The sequence below is a fragment of the Gavialis gangeticus genome, unplaced genomic scaffold, assembly GCF_001723915.1.
Source record: "Gavialis gangeticus isolate Ggan-Ray unplaced genomic scaffold, GavGan_comp1, whole genome shotgun sequence".
Lineage (NCBI taxonomy): Eukaryota > Metazoa > Chordata > Crocodylia > Gavialidae > Gavialis > Gavialis gangeticus.
The window spans coordinates 14,705,041-14,722,589 of NW_017729014.1; the positions used below are offsets into that span (position 1 = coordinate 14,705,041).

Genomic DNA, 17,549 nt, shown 5'->3' on the forward strand with positions numbered 1-17,549 from the left:
ACATTCGGGGAAACTAGAGCTGGGGAGGAGGAGGAGGGGGGAGCAGGTGAGCTGATGGCTGAAGGATGGAAAAAAATGGGAGGATGGAGGATATTGGGAGGGGGTTGGGGATGGAGCTGGGCCTCTCCCTCACATCCTGTCCATTGCAACATGGGTACATGGGCAGGGGGGGCTTGGAAAGGGGCGAGGGGGGAGCTGCTTTAGCATGACAAGGGTCCCCAGTTCCCAGTGCAGGGGCAGCGCGGGAGGGAGGGAGCAAGTGACGCCCTCGCCCAGCTGGGCCCTGGCGATGCATCTTGTGCGGAAATACAGGGCGTCGCATGTGCAACGGGATGCTGGTGCGGGAGGGGTAATGGCAGCACCTTCTTTTTGCACCCACCGGGCTACGCTCGCTCAGAAAATCATCGTACAAACTGCTACGAGACCTAGAAGTAGGGATTGAAGCCTACGCAGGCGCAGTGTCGCAGACGGGCTTTCTCTGGGCCATGATACGTGTTCATTTTGCTGGAGCTTGTAACCCCTGGGTGGTTATGTTCACCCCTGCACGCTAGCACGTTTCAGTGGTGTAAGGAAAAAAACCCGTTTCTGCCTAAAAAAACCCTTGCCTACTCAAAAAACCTTGCCTGCCTTAAGTGGCTTAAAGCACATGCTATGCGGCTCAAAGTTATGCCCTTCCAAGGCAGGATTATCTCTTGATCCACATTACCCAGCTCCTGTTGCATTGAGGTGGAACCGCTCCCCGCAGATGTGCCGCCCAAGTTGGAGGTGTGGCTGCGAGCTTGCACTCAGCCAATCGATATTTGTGCAGCTCATAGTGTAATGTGTAGCATGGCCCTCAGACTAATGCCAACGTCTTGAACGTTGTACCTGTCATCAGTGAACCATTGCACCGCGCAGGAAACCAGCAAGGAGGGGGCAATCCCATTAGGTGCACAATACCGTAGACAGCATTTCATTTTGTTCCAGTGAGTGAGCAAAGGCTGTTATACTTCCTGGGCGTAACCTTTCCTCCCTCATCTGACTACTGCAAAGGGCATGGTGACACCATGTTCATTTATCAGGAGCACAAAAAACAGCAGTTATCTGCAGATGGGCAATATTACAGCAAGGGAACAAAAATTGTTGAATAAGACTAACTGGTACAGGAGACAGCCCAAAATCTAGGTTATGGGAGACTAGAGAGGCATTGCCCATGGGGTAATTAACAAAATTCCAGTTTGACAAAACAGTCCAGAGTACATATATTTAAGAGAAAATCCTTGGAACATTGCTTTCCTCTGGACGTTTAAATGGGCCTTTCTAGTAAAGGGAGAAATAATTGACGATAAGTAAGAATAGTGAAACTTGCTTTACAAAAAGCATTTCCAGATATGCATGGATTTCCAGTAATATTTTCCTGGCTGGGCAAATAGGAAGATAACTGGAAAGCTTAAGAAAATGTGAACAGTAAGCTGCTGGTTTACATTTTAAAAATATACGCCTTTTGAAGTTTCCAGATTAGTAGCTTTGGAAAGCAGCCTGGTATCGAAGCTGCAGTGCCCAAAAGCTAAAGCAAAAACCTTGCAGGAAGACTCCTTTTAAGTGCACTCCCTGAGAACAAGGAAGACTCTTAGCACAAAAAGATGCTGGGGAACCTCCAGAGAGCACTCCTCATGCTTCACCCACACTGTACAAACCTGTGGTACCAGTCAGACTAGCTTGCCCAAGAGGCATAAGGAAGAAAAGAAAAGAAATAAAAAAGATGTTCCTTGAATTTCTGCTGTCAACTCTCTAATTCTATTTGACACTTAGTGATAAATATGTCATAGCTTCTCATAAACAGATGCCCAAAGTAAACACTGAAAAATAGCAAGAATTTCTTTGCTAACTTCTGTTGTAGAATATCCTGAGGCATTACTTGTAGTTAAAGCATATACCTCTTCAAGCTGTCTGTATCTCTAGAAATGGACTTTGAGGTTCTCTAAAATATTGAGAGAGCATACTGTAATGACCCTGAATTTTAACTTAGAGGATTGTCTTGTTGATGTCATACATTTTCCCCCCTTTAACCAAGACAGCAGCCTCACCCTTCTCTCCACTTTCTATTCTGTCCATCACTGTAAACGCACAGTGGACGTAAGTGCTAAAAAATATATTTCCTCTCCTGCTTTGCATTGTTTACTGTGGTTTGCGCTAATGTTCGGTGAATATATCACTTTGAGCTTGTTCTGAAGCTTCATAACCTGTGACTTTACCATCCCCTCCCATCAAAATTTCACAAATGAAACTCTTGCTTGAATATATATAATGAAAAAAGAGTCCAGTCACATCACAGTTCCAGATCCAGTGTATGCACGAGCCAGTCCTTCAAATCCTTTGAATAGTTTAGCTTTTACAATACCCAAACTTATTGCATTTTTCAATAACTGGGGACTTTGTAAAACTCTGTGTCATTTGTATGTAACATGTGCCCGTGCTGAGCAAGATATGCTACTTTCAAGTTTGTAGATGGAAAATTGGGTGCTTTTTGAATCAGAAATCACCAAAACATTTCAATAATTTACAAGGTAGAAGGAAATTTTATGTGCTGACAACCATAGCCAGTTCTTTAAATTGTTCTGTTTGCATAATTCAGAGTCCAGCACTGCTGTGAAATAGAATTGCTGGAAAAGAATCCCAAATGTTGGCAATGTAAATGAATACACTAACTACCCATCTTGGCTGCTAGAATTCCCAAAGTCATTACTACTGCACCACTTGAAAAATCAGAGGATGGTCCTTCCAAACTAGGTTTCTGTCCATGGACACACATTTCTCAGCATGGAAGAGAAAGCTGGCTTTGAGTAGATAAATGAGGCATGCAGTCCAGCCAGATTTCTGCAGTAATCTTTCCAAGTGAGGATGGTATAAGGTCTCATCCTGTGCATGCACTAGACAAGCTAATAGACATGCTGAGACAATTAACTAAATATGGGTGCATGATTTATAGAAGCTGTTTTTGCGATAGAGCCAATGCTGATTTTTTTTAAAGGATTATGTAGCACTATTGAAGTGTTTCCCCTGCTCCTGCTTGTTTAGTTCTCCATATGAAATATGTCCAGGCAGCTCTCTGAGATGGTGTGGGGGGGGATCATTAGAACAGATAAAAGAACATCTGATAGAAGTATGCTTGACAGGAGAGTTGTCCAAGAATGTTACACGTTCTGGAGTAGACATAAGGGAGAATTGTAAATTGCCTTTAAATGAAAGGAAGTAGCAGCTGGGAGATAAGACCCAAGATAGTAAAGATGTTTATCAAAGCTACCAGAAAGGGAGCTATGGCTTTTCTGGACCATATTATCTGTAGTTTATCAATGGTATTTTATCACTAGGAGCCCACAGGGGGAGTGTTTGTGTTGCTAGCATGGAAAGGGCTTTTTCTGCCACTTCTGGCCATGAAAGATTAATGTCAGTCTAGTCACTTCTCTAGTATTTAAATAGATATTCAGTTCTGGCCTCTTATTCATCTCTTTCTGCACAATACAGTTTCCTGTCATTTATGACTTCCTGATTTGGTGCACCGAGCTGTTAGCTGAGGCCATTACTCACATTGCCTCTGAAAGTGAAAGGCAAAGCAGGTCTTGGGTATAGCAAAGCAGTACCAGGAGTGCTGAGAGGAAGGTCTCCAACACACAGAAGGGACAATCGTACACAGGCTCATATGAGGGGCTGGCGAAACACCACCATGCCCACAGGGAAACCTAATTCTGCCTTGCTCATGTACGGTTGTGCGTGCAATAACTTTTCAGTCCATATGTTACAGAATGCTGCAATTACCTTTACAGAAAGGTATATACGAAGGCATGCTGTAATGCTGCTAAAGACAAACTGACATATAACCTGATTCCTTTTATCCAAGGCAGGAAAAAAATCCAGCTCGCTTTATGACTGAAGGGATGCTGTGATCCTGAAGATTTATTTGAAGTATTTTTGGAGGATGGCAATGAGACTGAGGGTTATTGTAGAAAGCTAGAGGTATCTGAATGTAGTCCATCCCTTATTCATTATCTTGACCAATGACAGAGCTCCAGTGAGTCTCACTACTTCTAAGGCAAAAGATTTGGGATATTAAAATGAGATTATGAGAGATGCACAACTTCTAGTCATGCTGGCATTATTTTGAAAGTGTTTTATTCTCCTGGTAGGTAATTTGAAGGGGGTGCAGCAATGTTCCACTTGACAAACTGCTGATCGAATCCCCCTCCCCAGGCTACTGCCATCCTGTGCTGCAGTGCAATGCTTGACAAAAAGATGCAGCTGTACCATGCAACCTATAGGACCTGAAAAAGTGTCAGCCCTTATAAACACCCTCACACTACCAAATTGGCCAAGATGAGTCTCAATCTCTGGTATTTTTACTTTCTAGATTGTGTCAATTAAGTGAATGGCAAGCAAACAAATATCTGATAGTCAAAGCCATTCTCTTAAACTTATTATTTCTCACTGACCATGCAGGGATGCCTATTTTAGATCAAACAGAGCTAAAAGATAAGCTTCAGGCTTGACTGTTTTCTTTCTCTCTCACATCCATTTTCCACTGTTGTAGTTCCACTAACTTCAGAGGATTACACTGATACATGGGGGAAAAATCAGGGCCTCAGTGTTCAATAGCAATTCTCACAGAGTTATTTTAAGAGTCTGCAGTAGGATACATCAAACTGTACATGCCAGATAGCAGATGATACTTTGTGTTTTGCAAATGAATTTGCTTATCCTGTTACCTTCCTACAAGATTACTTTTGTGACATGTAGTTGGGCACCCATGCAGAAAGTTATCACATTGGAGTAGAATTGACCTACATAACCGAAGTACAAATACTAGTGGTTGTAATCTTTGTGTCTTGTCAAGAGAATCTGTCTCTGGTTGCTATAATTTTGTAGTCCACTATAATGGTAGCAAAGTTTCTGTATGACAGCCAGGGAAATGCACATATTCCTTGCTTATACAGAAACACCCTTGGGCAAACAAAATTACATATTGTATTTGCTAGAAATGGTTTGATTCTTACTGGCAAGATTATACAAAATTAGGCAGTTTTGCAGTTATATTTTGAATTTTCTGTGTAAACTGCAACAATTGAGAAGTAGGTGGGAGATTACCTTATATCTATTGCATAAGACAGAGGAATCACAAAAAAACTTCCTAAGGCAAGTACTCCTCCATCAAGACAAAGGCATTAATGTGCTATACTAGAAATTTGAATTAAACTGTGCATGTTTATCAATTCACATTGACTGTTTTTGTAGAGTGGAGCTGCTCACCTGTGGAGTGCCTGCCAGATAGATTTCAACCAACGAGCTCTTTCAAGTGGGTGATTCTACTTTAGAGCCTATAAGAATATTTCTAGACCACTTTTTATGGAACATCTGGGTATCTTTGTTCCACTATTTCTTCTAATTAAACTATAAGTACCAAAAGGTCTTTTACAAGCAGGATTTATTGTAATGTAATTTGGTCTTACAAAGATATCATTTGCCTTTCCAAATGGCTTTCAAGTTACAACTCATTTATGTAGCTAACTTTTTCATAACTGCAGGTCCAAAATAGTTGCCTAGAAAAAAGCGTGGAAGCAACAATGAAGAAATACTGCAGTTTCACAGTGTATCTTGAAGATGTAGATCAGGAGAAAAATAAAAAAGAAACAAAGATCCAGAGCATACAGGAGGCATTTCAGAAGTTCAGAAGAAAACGCCAGGTAAGATGATCTGTATCTAATTTACAGTGGGGAACTGAGATTAGTAATCCATGTGATGCAGTTTATATGACAAGCCACACAACAAAAATGCTACTATGACAGGAGAGTGGTTTGGGGCGTTAGTATCAAATATGCTAACAGCAGAACTCAGGTACTTTCCTCCCCCTACAAGATGAGATTTCATGGTAATTTTTTCCTGCATATTGGTTAATTTTAAGACTGTAGCAGTCATAAGGAGCTGTTTACATTCCAAGTTATTTTTAGGTCTTCCTTTTTAAATAGCTACTATCAGTACAATATCAAATATATAGCAATGGAAATTTGGGGATTGGTCCCACAAATGTACATAAAGGATTGCACATGAACACACGTAATAAAAATTAATGAATGATGTGGGAGACTCTTAATCCTGTATTAAGAAGGTGCTGCTATGTAACTGAGGGAATCCTGGTTACCTAACGAGAGTAAGGTCAAAGCAGAAAGCATGTCACTATGTGCCTACTGATAATTAAACACATCTCAAAATCTGCCCGTCACATTCTTGACTCCCATCCCTTTTTTGGGCATATTTGCAAGTAAGGAGGCTGTTCTGTAGAGGTGTAAAAACTTATTAATGCTCAACGTAAAACTGTGTCTAGCACTTAACCTTACTTGTCCTTACACATAGCATCTGCTTGAATTTGGACAAGACTGCAAGAACATTATGCATGTGGGTCAAGTCCTCCGTGTGTTGCTAGATTTGTGAAAGGTTTTCAGAGGCCATAGCTGTACTTGTAATCAACTACATTTTCTGTAAAGTACATTGCCACTTGAATGTTATCCCTGCTAGTCTTCCACGGCACTCTCTCTTTTATTGTATTTCATTGACATCAAGAGAATGTCAGGACATACCCAGCATATTGTATTGCACAGTAGGTTTGTCCTACAGGATTTTTTAACTGTTATTTTGTGTACTTAGGAGGTATCTTCAGGACCAGAATGGTCCCTGGTAACACATGGCTATCTTGTCACTTCATACTGTTCATGGTTTTTTAAATGTGATACTTCTGTCTTGGGATTTTTTGAGTGAGAACCTATTTGCCATCAATTTGAGACTCTTTAGCTATGATAGCTGAATGACTGCATTACTAGTGAAAAGCAAGAATCAACTGTGCAGTTGAATTTACTGTTTTTTTCAGTGGTAGTCGATTGGCAGACAGAGTGCGCCTGAATAGTGATACATAGATTAAAAGTCTTTTAGATTCCACCTCTCTTATAAATAATTGTATAGACAACACTGCCTGATACACTACAGAGGGTTTGCTTGGTACATACAGTTATTTGGAGCAAATGATGATATTGGGATGTATCTTGAAGACAGTCTGTAAAATAAGATAAAAAAATCATGCAAATTAATCCTGTATTCATGTTGGTTTGGGATGATCCACTATTGCATCAAAATACATCTTCTTATTGACAATAAACTTTTAGCTTTGAGTATTATTCATTTTCTTCATTTATGGTCCTACTTTGAAGTGTTGATATGCATTATAAATACTCCTACAGGAAAAAAAAGCTTATTTTTCATACAGCTATGAGGGATAGAGTGCAGTGTACTTGCTGGGGTATACTAGCTTGGTTATTCAGTGCTGAAGTCATGCTGACAACAGATAGAGACATATATAATATAGTTCTTACAGACATTTGGAAATGCTTACAAGCAAGAGCTTACTAATAATTTTAGTTCAACAATAAGGAATAGGTATGTTTCTTTAGGAAGGACTGGTAAATCTGTCAAAGGTTGGGAAAAAAATTTGTAAAAACACAAAAGTTACATGTTATAGTTAAACTTTAGGACTGATCTGGCGTGCAAACTCCCAGGTATAACAGAGCAATATACTTCTTAATGCTAAATGTTAAAGTCCCTTCTTGCCTGGAGAAATATTGAATAAGAATACACAGCCTCAAAAATAGTCTGTAAGTGGGTAAAATTCTGAATAGATTGATACTAAAATAAGAAATCTTACAGGGTCCTTGCTTTTAAGCAAAAATAGAAAAAAAAATTATTGCATTACTTGTTCCACCATCAGTTGTATTTCAGCTCCTCTTAATTTGAGAAACCAGAACAGTATAGCCAGGAAATTAATTCTTTTCCATCTTGCCTTTTAATACCTAATCTCTTTTTAAATACTGTAACTTTTATTCAGCCAACTGTATTGTGATAATAGTAGCTTTCCTCCTTATGGACTTCTGAACTGTAATACAGATCAAAAGCTTTGTATGCAATTGTATGGGTTGTTGGTTTTTTGCACACAATTCATTTGTTAATGTGCACAGTGGTCAAAAATGTAAAACTGCAGGAAATTTAATTAAACTTGATGAATATATTATTCATATAGCATGCATTTTATGATGTACTCCTCACCACAGAGGTATAATTATATACATTACAGTTAAAAGGACTTCAGCTTTTCCTAGTTCTCCAGGTTATGTCAAACATGACCTATGTTCCATTTGGGGAGGATGGAGGAAAAAGAGGCATAAGTAGATGAATTAGAGCAGTGGTTCTCAACCTTTTTTGTACCAGGACCCATTTGTAAACATCGATGGCCAGTCTTTACCCAGTGCCCCTCACTCCTGACACGCTGGCCCCCACCCCCAGGCCCATGCCCCACAATGTGTGGGACAGGGAGTGGATGTGTGGGGCATCGGCAGCCCCAGGGTGGAAGTCTGATAACCTGTAAGGGAAAAGCCATGGATCCCCACCTTTTTCTCCTTTAAAAGGAGAATCCATTTTTAAAGTTCATTTGCAACCCTTTCATATATTCTTGTGACCCACTTTTGTGACCCATGGGTTGAGAAACAATGCATTAGACTCTCAAAGCTCTTGCTGCAAATACTAAGGTGAAATACAAGAACACGTTTAAGAAAACATTCTAGGACAATCATTAAAACTTTTTTTAATACTTTTAGCAATATATAGGTTCTATTATTACGTTGAGCAATATATTGTCTCTTATTTAAGCTTTATTGAAAAAAATAAATTGCATTTTGTTTGAGTGGGGTTATATTTATCTTGTGTGATGAGCACAAAAACTAAATAGCAATGGAAGCACACTTGGATCATCTGAGGATGTAAAGGACCTCCCTAGGTATAGTATGTGCTGGTGTTCATTGTGTATCTGATAAAAATTTGAAAAATGTGCAGTATCTGGTTTTGCAAGGTAAATAGCAGGGTGTGCTATGAATAGGGACCCACCTAACTTGCATCAAGAGAAAGCCATTTTCATGGCTTGGTCACAGCACAAAGAGCCGATTTTGCAGTCATTTTGTGGCAGCCCCACCTCTCAGCACTGATTGGCAGAGAGGCCTGGCGGGGGGGAAGGGAGGAGGGATGAGGGCACAGCCACCATCTTGACTACTGGCTGCCCTTTGTGTAGCCCTGCCCCTTGGCACTGATTGGCGGAGAGGCATGACGGGGCAATTGCCATTTGGCAGCTTCCCTTTCTGCTGTCCTGCCTGCTGGTGCCTTCCCAGGCAGGCTGCAAGTTTTGGCCATGGTAACAAGAACCTCTGCCTCCCATTGGGGAGCCAGCATTTTATTTTTATTAAGTTTGTTTTGGGTTTTTGGGCTGATTTTCTGGGAAGCTGCAGCCGATGCCTTTTTTTGCAGTGATCACAGACTGCCATTTTTTGTGGTTTCTGCCAAAATCGTGAAACCGTGATTTAAGTAGGCCCCTATTTATGAAGGTGCGGGTAGGAATGACTGTGGAAATCCAGAAATAACTCTTATGGAGTTTGAGCAACAAAGTATCAAAATTCTTTTGAGCACTAGGGTTAATTTTGCTCTCATATCTGATTAATTTGACAAAGTACTACTGTACTGAACAGCACTTCTTGGAAGAAACAGGACAGTTTTAACTAGATTTGCTATTCACTAAGCGTACGTCTAAGCAAAAGTGACAGAAGAGCCTACAGAGAACCATTTATAGGAAGCTAGAGAGATTACACTAATTTCATGGTCCTTCCAAAAGGCCTAACTGGATTTAGAAGTCCTGACATGCAAGGGAGTATCCCTCAGGCAGTGTCACTTTTCTGCTCCAAGATCCTCTCTTTCAGCAGCCTGAAACAGTGGGAGCTTGATCTTTGCAGAAGCAAAGCATTGCATTTAGTTGTACCTTCAGGTGGTCTGAGCACCTCTCTACAGCTTTTGAGCCACGAGTCCCCTGCCCCCGGCTCAATATTTTCTGCTACACAACACTAAGGATTGTAGCTCTGCTTCCATTTTTAAAACTGTCCAGCTACATAAAACTTACATGAACTTATCAACTTAAGCGATAATAAGCTCTCATTTGTAAAAGCAGCACATGCATAACATGTAATTACTGTTGATTGGCTACACAATTGTTCCCATATTGTAGAAATTCTGTCTTTTGCTTTTGAGCATTCTGGATGTAAGGAGAGTTAAGGTCACAGACTTCTGCATGCTGTAGAGGCTATCTTTCTATTAGAGGTATGCCATATAGTTAGGTGTCAACTGGAATGTTCTCGTTTTCAAGCCAGAGAGAGAGAGAGAAAATCATAGGTTTCCGCCAGGTGAACATTGTATGGATACACGTGCACAGAAGCAAACACATCTCTCCTACTATGCCGCACCATAAGATCTCAGCTTCAGCTCAAACAAGTGTTTTGTCCCCAGTACAGCTGAGAAATAAATCAGAACAGCACACCTCAAAGTGCTTTTGGGAAAGGAAAAAAAATCAAAGCAAGTTTCCTTTAAGGACTTCTCTGATCTGAACTCCAGTAAAAAAGTCTTTGCCCTACCTGTCTACATTTACCAGGATTCATCATCCTTTTCTTTTTCAGAGTCTCCTTCACATTTCACGCTCCCCTTACAGAACACTTAATGCCGTAAGTCACAGAAAACTCAGCTTGGAATGCGAATACTTACAGATTTCCCTGAGTGAGCAAAAAGAGCACTAGAAGTGTCTGGGAGAAACTGTCTTGAACAGCTCTTGGATCTATAAAAAGGACCTTGGGAACAAAACAAAAAGTCAAGGAGCACAAAAAAAGAAAGTCCTTTAAACCCTTCGCAGAGCTCATGAGATTGATTGTTTCTGATGAAAAAATAACACTGCAAAAGGAAGTAACAGGAAAACAAAGATCTGCGCAACAGGATTTCCTGCCAAGGGGCTTCTAGCAGCTACTGAAGCTGGGTAATTTAATAGCTCTCCTTCTGTATGGGTTTATTAAGCATGAGGTTTCTGCCATTTATCATGCTGCCCTTGGGGTTTACTTTTTCCTTTCCTGAGCAAACAGTTGATAATCTGTAAATGCCTCTCTCCTACCCAGAACATTCACAGTTTAATTCAAATGGTATGTGCGAGCTGCATACAGAATAAAGAGCATGCCATCCTTTTACAAAAATGGACATTCCCTCTCAATAATCACGAGGACAGATACAGAGTGCCAATATTAATATTCATGGTTGTGCCATGAATTCACACCAGTAAAGCTGAAGACTCTCTTTCAGCCCCCCATGCTGTAGAAAACAGAATGGGCTTTTTAGTAACCTGGTATTTACAAGTGGAATTCAACTTAAAACCATTGTGCTGAATAGTGAGGAGTCTTCTGCCACCTCCAGTATTTGCATTTGTATTCAAAAGTGGTTTAGCTTAAGATGACCCATTCATGAAAATTTAAATCCATAGTATCCCTCATTAACTTAAGAATAGTAAAAGCCAAAAAAGAATGTCTGTAAGTCTGTGCCATCCTACAAAAGTTTTTGCTTTATAGGATATTTAGTGTACACTTTCAGAAACAGAACCGAGTCTGTCTGTCATGAGGGGACTGAGTAACAATAGAAATAACTGAAAGGTGGAAACTCTAAAGAGACAGAAGAATTTGGTGTGGTTTCTAAAGATGTAATGACAAGAGCAGAAGAAATTTCAGTGGTAAAAATATTCTTACAGTAAAATGATCATTTGGATGGTTGAAAGGCAGATTAAGAAAAAAAGAGGACTTTTCCCATAAAGTGTATTATAGACCGTCAGCCTGCATTTGCTGTGTAGTAAGAACATTGAGACGTTTAGTTTCCTTTTTCAGTTGTCTTGCTATCATACATGCCTAGAGTGTAATATTTTCCCCATCCTCTCTCATAAGTAATTTGAAACATCCTTAAATCGTTGTCAGATACCAGGTGTCCACTGAACCCAAAGCTTCCCTCCTAGTCTATAGTTCCCATAGATTGACCTTGATGTCCACTTTCAGAAACAGTGTTGAGAGATTACTGAGAGACTACTGAAAATGAAGCAGCAGGATGTTCTTACATTTTCTTCCCATCTGAACATGCATTAGAAACAAGACATAGTTGAGAGAAAATCCTAGAAGGAAATTTGATGATCCCAGATATCTATAGTTAAGACATCTTCGAAGCATGATGGACTGATGAGTAAACTGCAAGGTTTTGCAAGTGCCTAGGAAACCTGAGAATGTAGCAGAATCCTGCTACTATTTTGGATGTTTCCCAGTATTAATAAAGCTATGATAGATTCCTAAGCTTACATAATCCCCCTCTTGTCAGCCAGAATCCATTTGTAGCTCAACTTCTTGAACTTTAAAGCCTTCTAAAAACCATATGTAACAAAGCAGCACAGAACTAAACTTCTGTTTTTTTCAGTTCCTCTTATTGCCCCCTACACTGATCTTATTCCTTCATTGACCCTTACATACAAGAAAATCCCTCACCGCCACAGAGCTCCCTATATATTCTCATTTACTAACCAATTAACACCCTTTTGGTGGGTGCACCTGCAGTAGCTTGAACATCAGCTCGGCTGCTCCAGAATGTTTAACCCTTTCCTTACATTGCATTACACAAAAGAGAGGGCTGTCTCAATTCCTCCCTACCTCAACTCTTACATTTCTTTTTTTTTATTTTACAGCTAGTGAATCAGGCTCCATATGCTTTTAATAGACACTGTTCTTATGTTGGATCATACCTGAATTTTTCTGGGTCCAGTTGCAACATGCTGTCCACCCACAAGACAGTATTTCAACACTCCCTGAATCACTGAAATATGACGTTCTGGGACTTTCTCAAAATATGCAAAGATCTAACTAAAGACTTAAATCCGAACATGCTAACATAAGTATAAAAAATGTAGCCACAGAGATTCATTTTTCTCATTTATAAAGCATGGGTGCTCATAGTAATGGCTGTGTTTATCTACAATTTAACAACAGGGTTAATGCAAGTGAACACTGGCTAACAGTTTATAGACACTTCCTTAATAACCAGGATGTATTCAGTCACTCAGGAAAAACAGGAACAAAAATTCTCCCCCTTAACTTAGGCAAAAACATATGCCAGTATTTTCAGAAGTGACTTCCATTTTCTGGCTGTCCTGGAGCATGTTCTGTGTTTTAGCTCTACAGAGTCATTCTTGAACCAGCTGAGTTAGTGAGAGGCAGCTTTGCCTGAAGGACTGAGCATGGGACTACTAGCTAGAAATTCCTGGTCTCTAATCCTGCCTCTGAAAAACTCTTTGTGCCTTATTTCCTCTATGTGCACCGGGGGGATAATAGTTCTGCACTCCTTACCGTGGCTTTGCAAAGACTAATTGGTTAATGAGCACAAATGTTGTACAGTACAAGGCAAGAAATGAACAAAGACAGCAGGAATTATTCTTGCCACCTTGTGGAATCCATATTACATAACTATTATCACCAGGAACTTGGGCCACACTTAGTCATAAACAAATTGGTATATTTTTAGAGAGTGTCTCTGACTAAAGAAGCTCTCATTAAAGGTACTTCATATAAATGATAATCTTCCAACCCAAACCCTGTCCCTGTGATCACTCTGATTATAGGCTGTATCACTTTTTTTCTACCTTTCATGTCTCTCTTATTTATTCACAATGTGGTTTCTACAGGGCCAGGACCTCTTCTGCCTGTATGTCTTCAGACTGCCTAATACTTTTGGGTGGTACAATAAAATGAATTGCACAATACTGTACTCTGTTTTTGCTAATAATAATACTAGTGCTATTAAGGCCACTGGTAATGGAGGAGGTACTGTCATTTAAAAGAAAACTGTGGAGATAACTTATTCTCTTTATGGACCCTTTATCCCACCTTTCTGCAAACCACTGTTGTTTTGTTCTGATCAGGCATCACAATCTTACTTTTATGACATGACAATCTCCTCCCAGAAGAATTTTATCACCAAATCAGCACTGTGATCTTAGTACAGATGAAACACCAAAAAGAAGAATATATGCCAGGGTTGGGGGGCCTGTGTATTGCTTATATTGGTTCAGTAAAATGTTAATTAAACATGAGCTGTGTTAGCACGAAATGTAGCCATAAACCCTGGGTTTGTTGCATTCTGTTTTATTGTCAAAATCTCAATGATAGAAATTGGCAGCTCTGCAAAAAATGGAAAAAAGTCTTCCTTTTCTTTTTTAACAGCCATAGCATCCACCTTCCTCTGCTTCCTCAGCGAGCCTGCCCTACAACTATTTAAATATATACATAACGTTTCATAAATGAGTTGAGTCTGCTGTTCTGTGGACAAGTGCATGGGTTAGTGCTTTAGCCTAATGCCTAAACTGCATACCTGGCACTCCAGTAAGGAAGGATGGTCCAGAGGTAAAGGTGCTAAGTCGAGAACCTGGGGAATGCAGGTGCAATATCATACTGTCACTTGTTTCTTCTATGATGGTGAGCAGGTCAGCTGTTCTTGCTCTCTGGGAACCTGGGGAAAGTGTGCTTGTTGTGGATTACTTGTAATCTGCTATTCTTTTGACACCAGCATTATGTTGGTACAAATGAACCTGGAATTCTGAATGGTAAACTGCAGCATTATCCAGATGCAGTTCAGCAAACCCTGTAGGATGTCAAGGACAGAGTACAGAAAAGCTTCCAAACCTCATACAAATTTGAGGTCTCATTTATGATCATACTTGAATGTCCTCCAGAATTTAAACAGAGGGAGGAGTTCTGCTCCCTTCTGTCTCCTATATAGCACTTGGCAGCCCAAAACTGCCCCTCATCACAAATTCAGGTGTGCCAGGTGCAGATAGAGTTGATCCGTATGACAGTGTGGTAGGAAGTATTCATAGATGTTAGTGGCTGGGAGTGACCTCTCAAGATCCTCAGGTCCAGCCCCCCTGATCTGTGCTTCTGTGGTGTGCAGAACAATTCACAGTCAGTTTTATGGAGATTTCTCTGAATTAGAGGAGTCCATTTAACCATCCAGAATCTGCAGGTGCAAAGACTGCTTAAAACTTCCTTTTGCCCTACTTCTCACTGGCCATGCTTTCTGTGACACAAGTTCTTGAAGCACAGCAGAATCTCAGTCAAAGTATTAAACAAAACAGATCTCCCTAAAGTCACTGCAGGTGGATCAGCCTGAATTTAGCGAACAAAGATACAACTCCTTGCCCTAAATGAACACAAATAGGGGCCTTTCTTTACCTCAGATCCTTGAGAGAGATTCTACTTAGTGCTAAAGTGGGAAAGAAGGTAGCTCATCTGAGAAAGAACCAGTTGGCATCAAAACTACCAACAATGGAGCCACATTCACCAGGGATGCCTTACATATGAAATGGGATTCTGGGACACATTTCTATCTCAAGTGCAGGCAATTAATTATAAAGCATATGAATGGTTTTGTATTGAGTCTTAGAGATATGCAGAGCATTAGAAATATATTTTATTCTGTTTCTTCTTCTTCTCCATTTGTCCTCTTCAGTGGCAAATCCACTGAGACCTTCCTGGATTTTCTTTCAGTTTCTCTCCTACCATGATTTCTGTGTTGATCAAAGATCTTATGTAACATAGAGATCTGTCCCCTGCTGACACCTGCCACATCTAATATTTATTTTCTGAGAAGAGACTGTGTTAAACTTAACTTAAGCTACCCACAGATCTGGAAACTTATGAAGTATTTTAGCCGGGGATATGAAAAAAAAATAGACCTCATGAGACCATGGGAAGTTTGAAGATCTTCAAAAGAAATCATTTGTTTATTGCAGACATCATGGACCACTAACAAAAGTGGCAAGAAAGATTACAGAAAACCTGATTGTTTACTGAGTGTTGTTTGCTGTGCATTGGATAAGCATCTAAGAAGGTGCTTGGGGAAAACAGATAAACATAGAGCTAGTTTAACTGTTACTGCTAAATGCATTGCTATGACACCTATTATTTGTGCTGAATAGTGAAAATAAGCTTTAGAGATTCATCAGATTTCTTTTTCATCAATAGAGCTAGATTCTGAATTGTGCTCTCTTCAGAGAGAACTACTTACTTGAATGCACATTATATTCAGGTGTTGGCCATCCAAAAGAACATTGCTCTTGTAGTTATGTACCAGGTAGGACAAGGCCTGGACAAAGTGATGGGTCTCACAGTGTAAGCTATTGGGGGTCCTGATTCCTGGCAGAAGTGAAAGTCAGTAGCCATACTCAAAGGCTCCCCAAGCCTAGGAATTTCACAGTAGGGCATGATAGCAGGAACCTGTACTTTAATGAATCTCAGATGGTTATAGTAGGAATCTGATGTGACTACAGAGCTGCTGGGTCTACTTTGAAAATCTTTGAAAATTCCCGGTGGTTGGGAGATGCCCTGGACAATTGGAAAAGGGCAAATATAGTGCCCATTTTTAAGAAAGAGAAGATGGAGGATCCAAGAAACTGCAGAGCAGTCAGCTTCACCTCAATCACTGGAAAAAGCATGGACCAGGTCCTCAAGGAATCTTTTTTAAGCACTTGGAGAAGAAGGTGATTAGGAACAGTCAGCATGGATTCACCAAGGGCAAGTCATGACTGACCAACATGATTGCCTTCTATGATGAGATGACTGGCTCTGTAGATATGGGGAAAGCAGTGGATGTGAAATACCTTGACTTTAGCAAAGCTTTTGATATGGTCCCCCACAACATTCAAGCATGCAAGCTAAGGAAGTATTGGGTTGGATGAATGGACTTTAAGGTGGACAGAAAACTGGCTGGATTGTCAGGCTAGTGATCAGTAGCTCAATGTCTAGTTGGCATCTGGTATCAAATGGAGTGCCCCAGGGGTTGGTCCTGGGTCTGGTTTTGTTCAATATTTTAGTCAACAACCTGGAGGGTGAAATGGAGAGCACCCACAGCAAGTTCGCAAGTGACACCAAGCTGGGGGGAGTAGTAGATATGTTGGAGGGTAGGGCTAGGATTCTGAGAGATGTAGATGCATTGGAGGATTGGACCATGTGAAAGAAGAGACCCCCAGAAATGGAGGGAAACTGGGGGGTGACCCTTCCCTTTTACTTACCCCAGGCAGGAGAGGGAACACTGCCAGGGAACAGAGCACCACACCACACTTCCAGAGCCAGTGCTTGGTCTGTATTGGTGGAGGTGGAGCCTAGATCTGTACTTCCTGCACTGGAGAGGGGCAGCTGGAGAGAGACAGCAGTGCTGGGAAATAGAAGACACAGGAGGACTCTCAGGTTGATGCCAGCTGGCTGATACCAGTGGGTGAAGGGAGTGCAGCCAGAGGTATGGGTGGTTGGAGAACCACCCATGAAGACTACAATCTCCCATGTGAAAAGGTAGGTACCTGAGTACCTGGGAGGTGCAGCATGGGACCCTGCTGAGGAATGGGCAACTTGAGCCAACTGATGTGAGTGCCATCTTTGGACTGATTTATTTTTCTTTTTTGCTTTCTTTGTGGGGGATTATTTAACTAAATTGATACAGGTGAATTACCCCCCTGTGCCCATGAAGAGGCAAAAGAATAAGTTGATTTTGCCCCTTTTCCTGTTGAGGATTCCTGAATGAATTTGATAAGAAGGGAGAAGCTGTGGGGG

General features: G+C 40.7%; 1 protein-coding gene and 1 long non-coding RNA gene across 2 annotated transcripts in view; one reads left to right on the top strand and one right to left on the bottom strand.

Moving 5' to 3' along the window:
• Nucleotides 1–10,816, bottom strand: part of CUNH1orf159 (chromosome unknown C1orf159 homolog) — a 42,365-nt gene extending 31,549 nt beyond the window's left edge. The window contains exon 1 of the mRNA XM_019511810.1: nt 10,645–10,816. The gene's annotated coding sequence lies outside the window, so the exon portion shown is untranslated. The remainder of the gene's footprint in view (nt 1–10,644) is intronic.
• LOC109293727 overlaps nt 1,761–17,549 on the top strand; it is a 27,421-nt gene continuing 11,632 nt past the window's right edge. The window contains exon 1 of the long non-coding RNA XR_002096378.1: nt 1,761–5,714. This is a non-coding gene — a long non-coding RNA (uncharacterized LOC109293727). The remainder of the gene's footprint in view (nt 5,715–17,549) is intronic.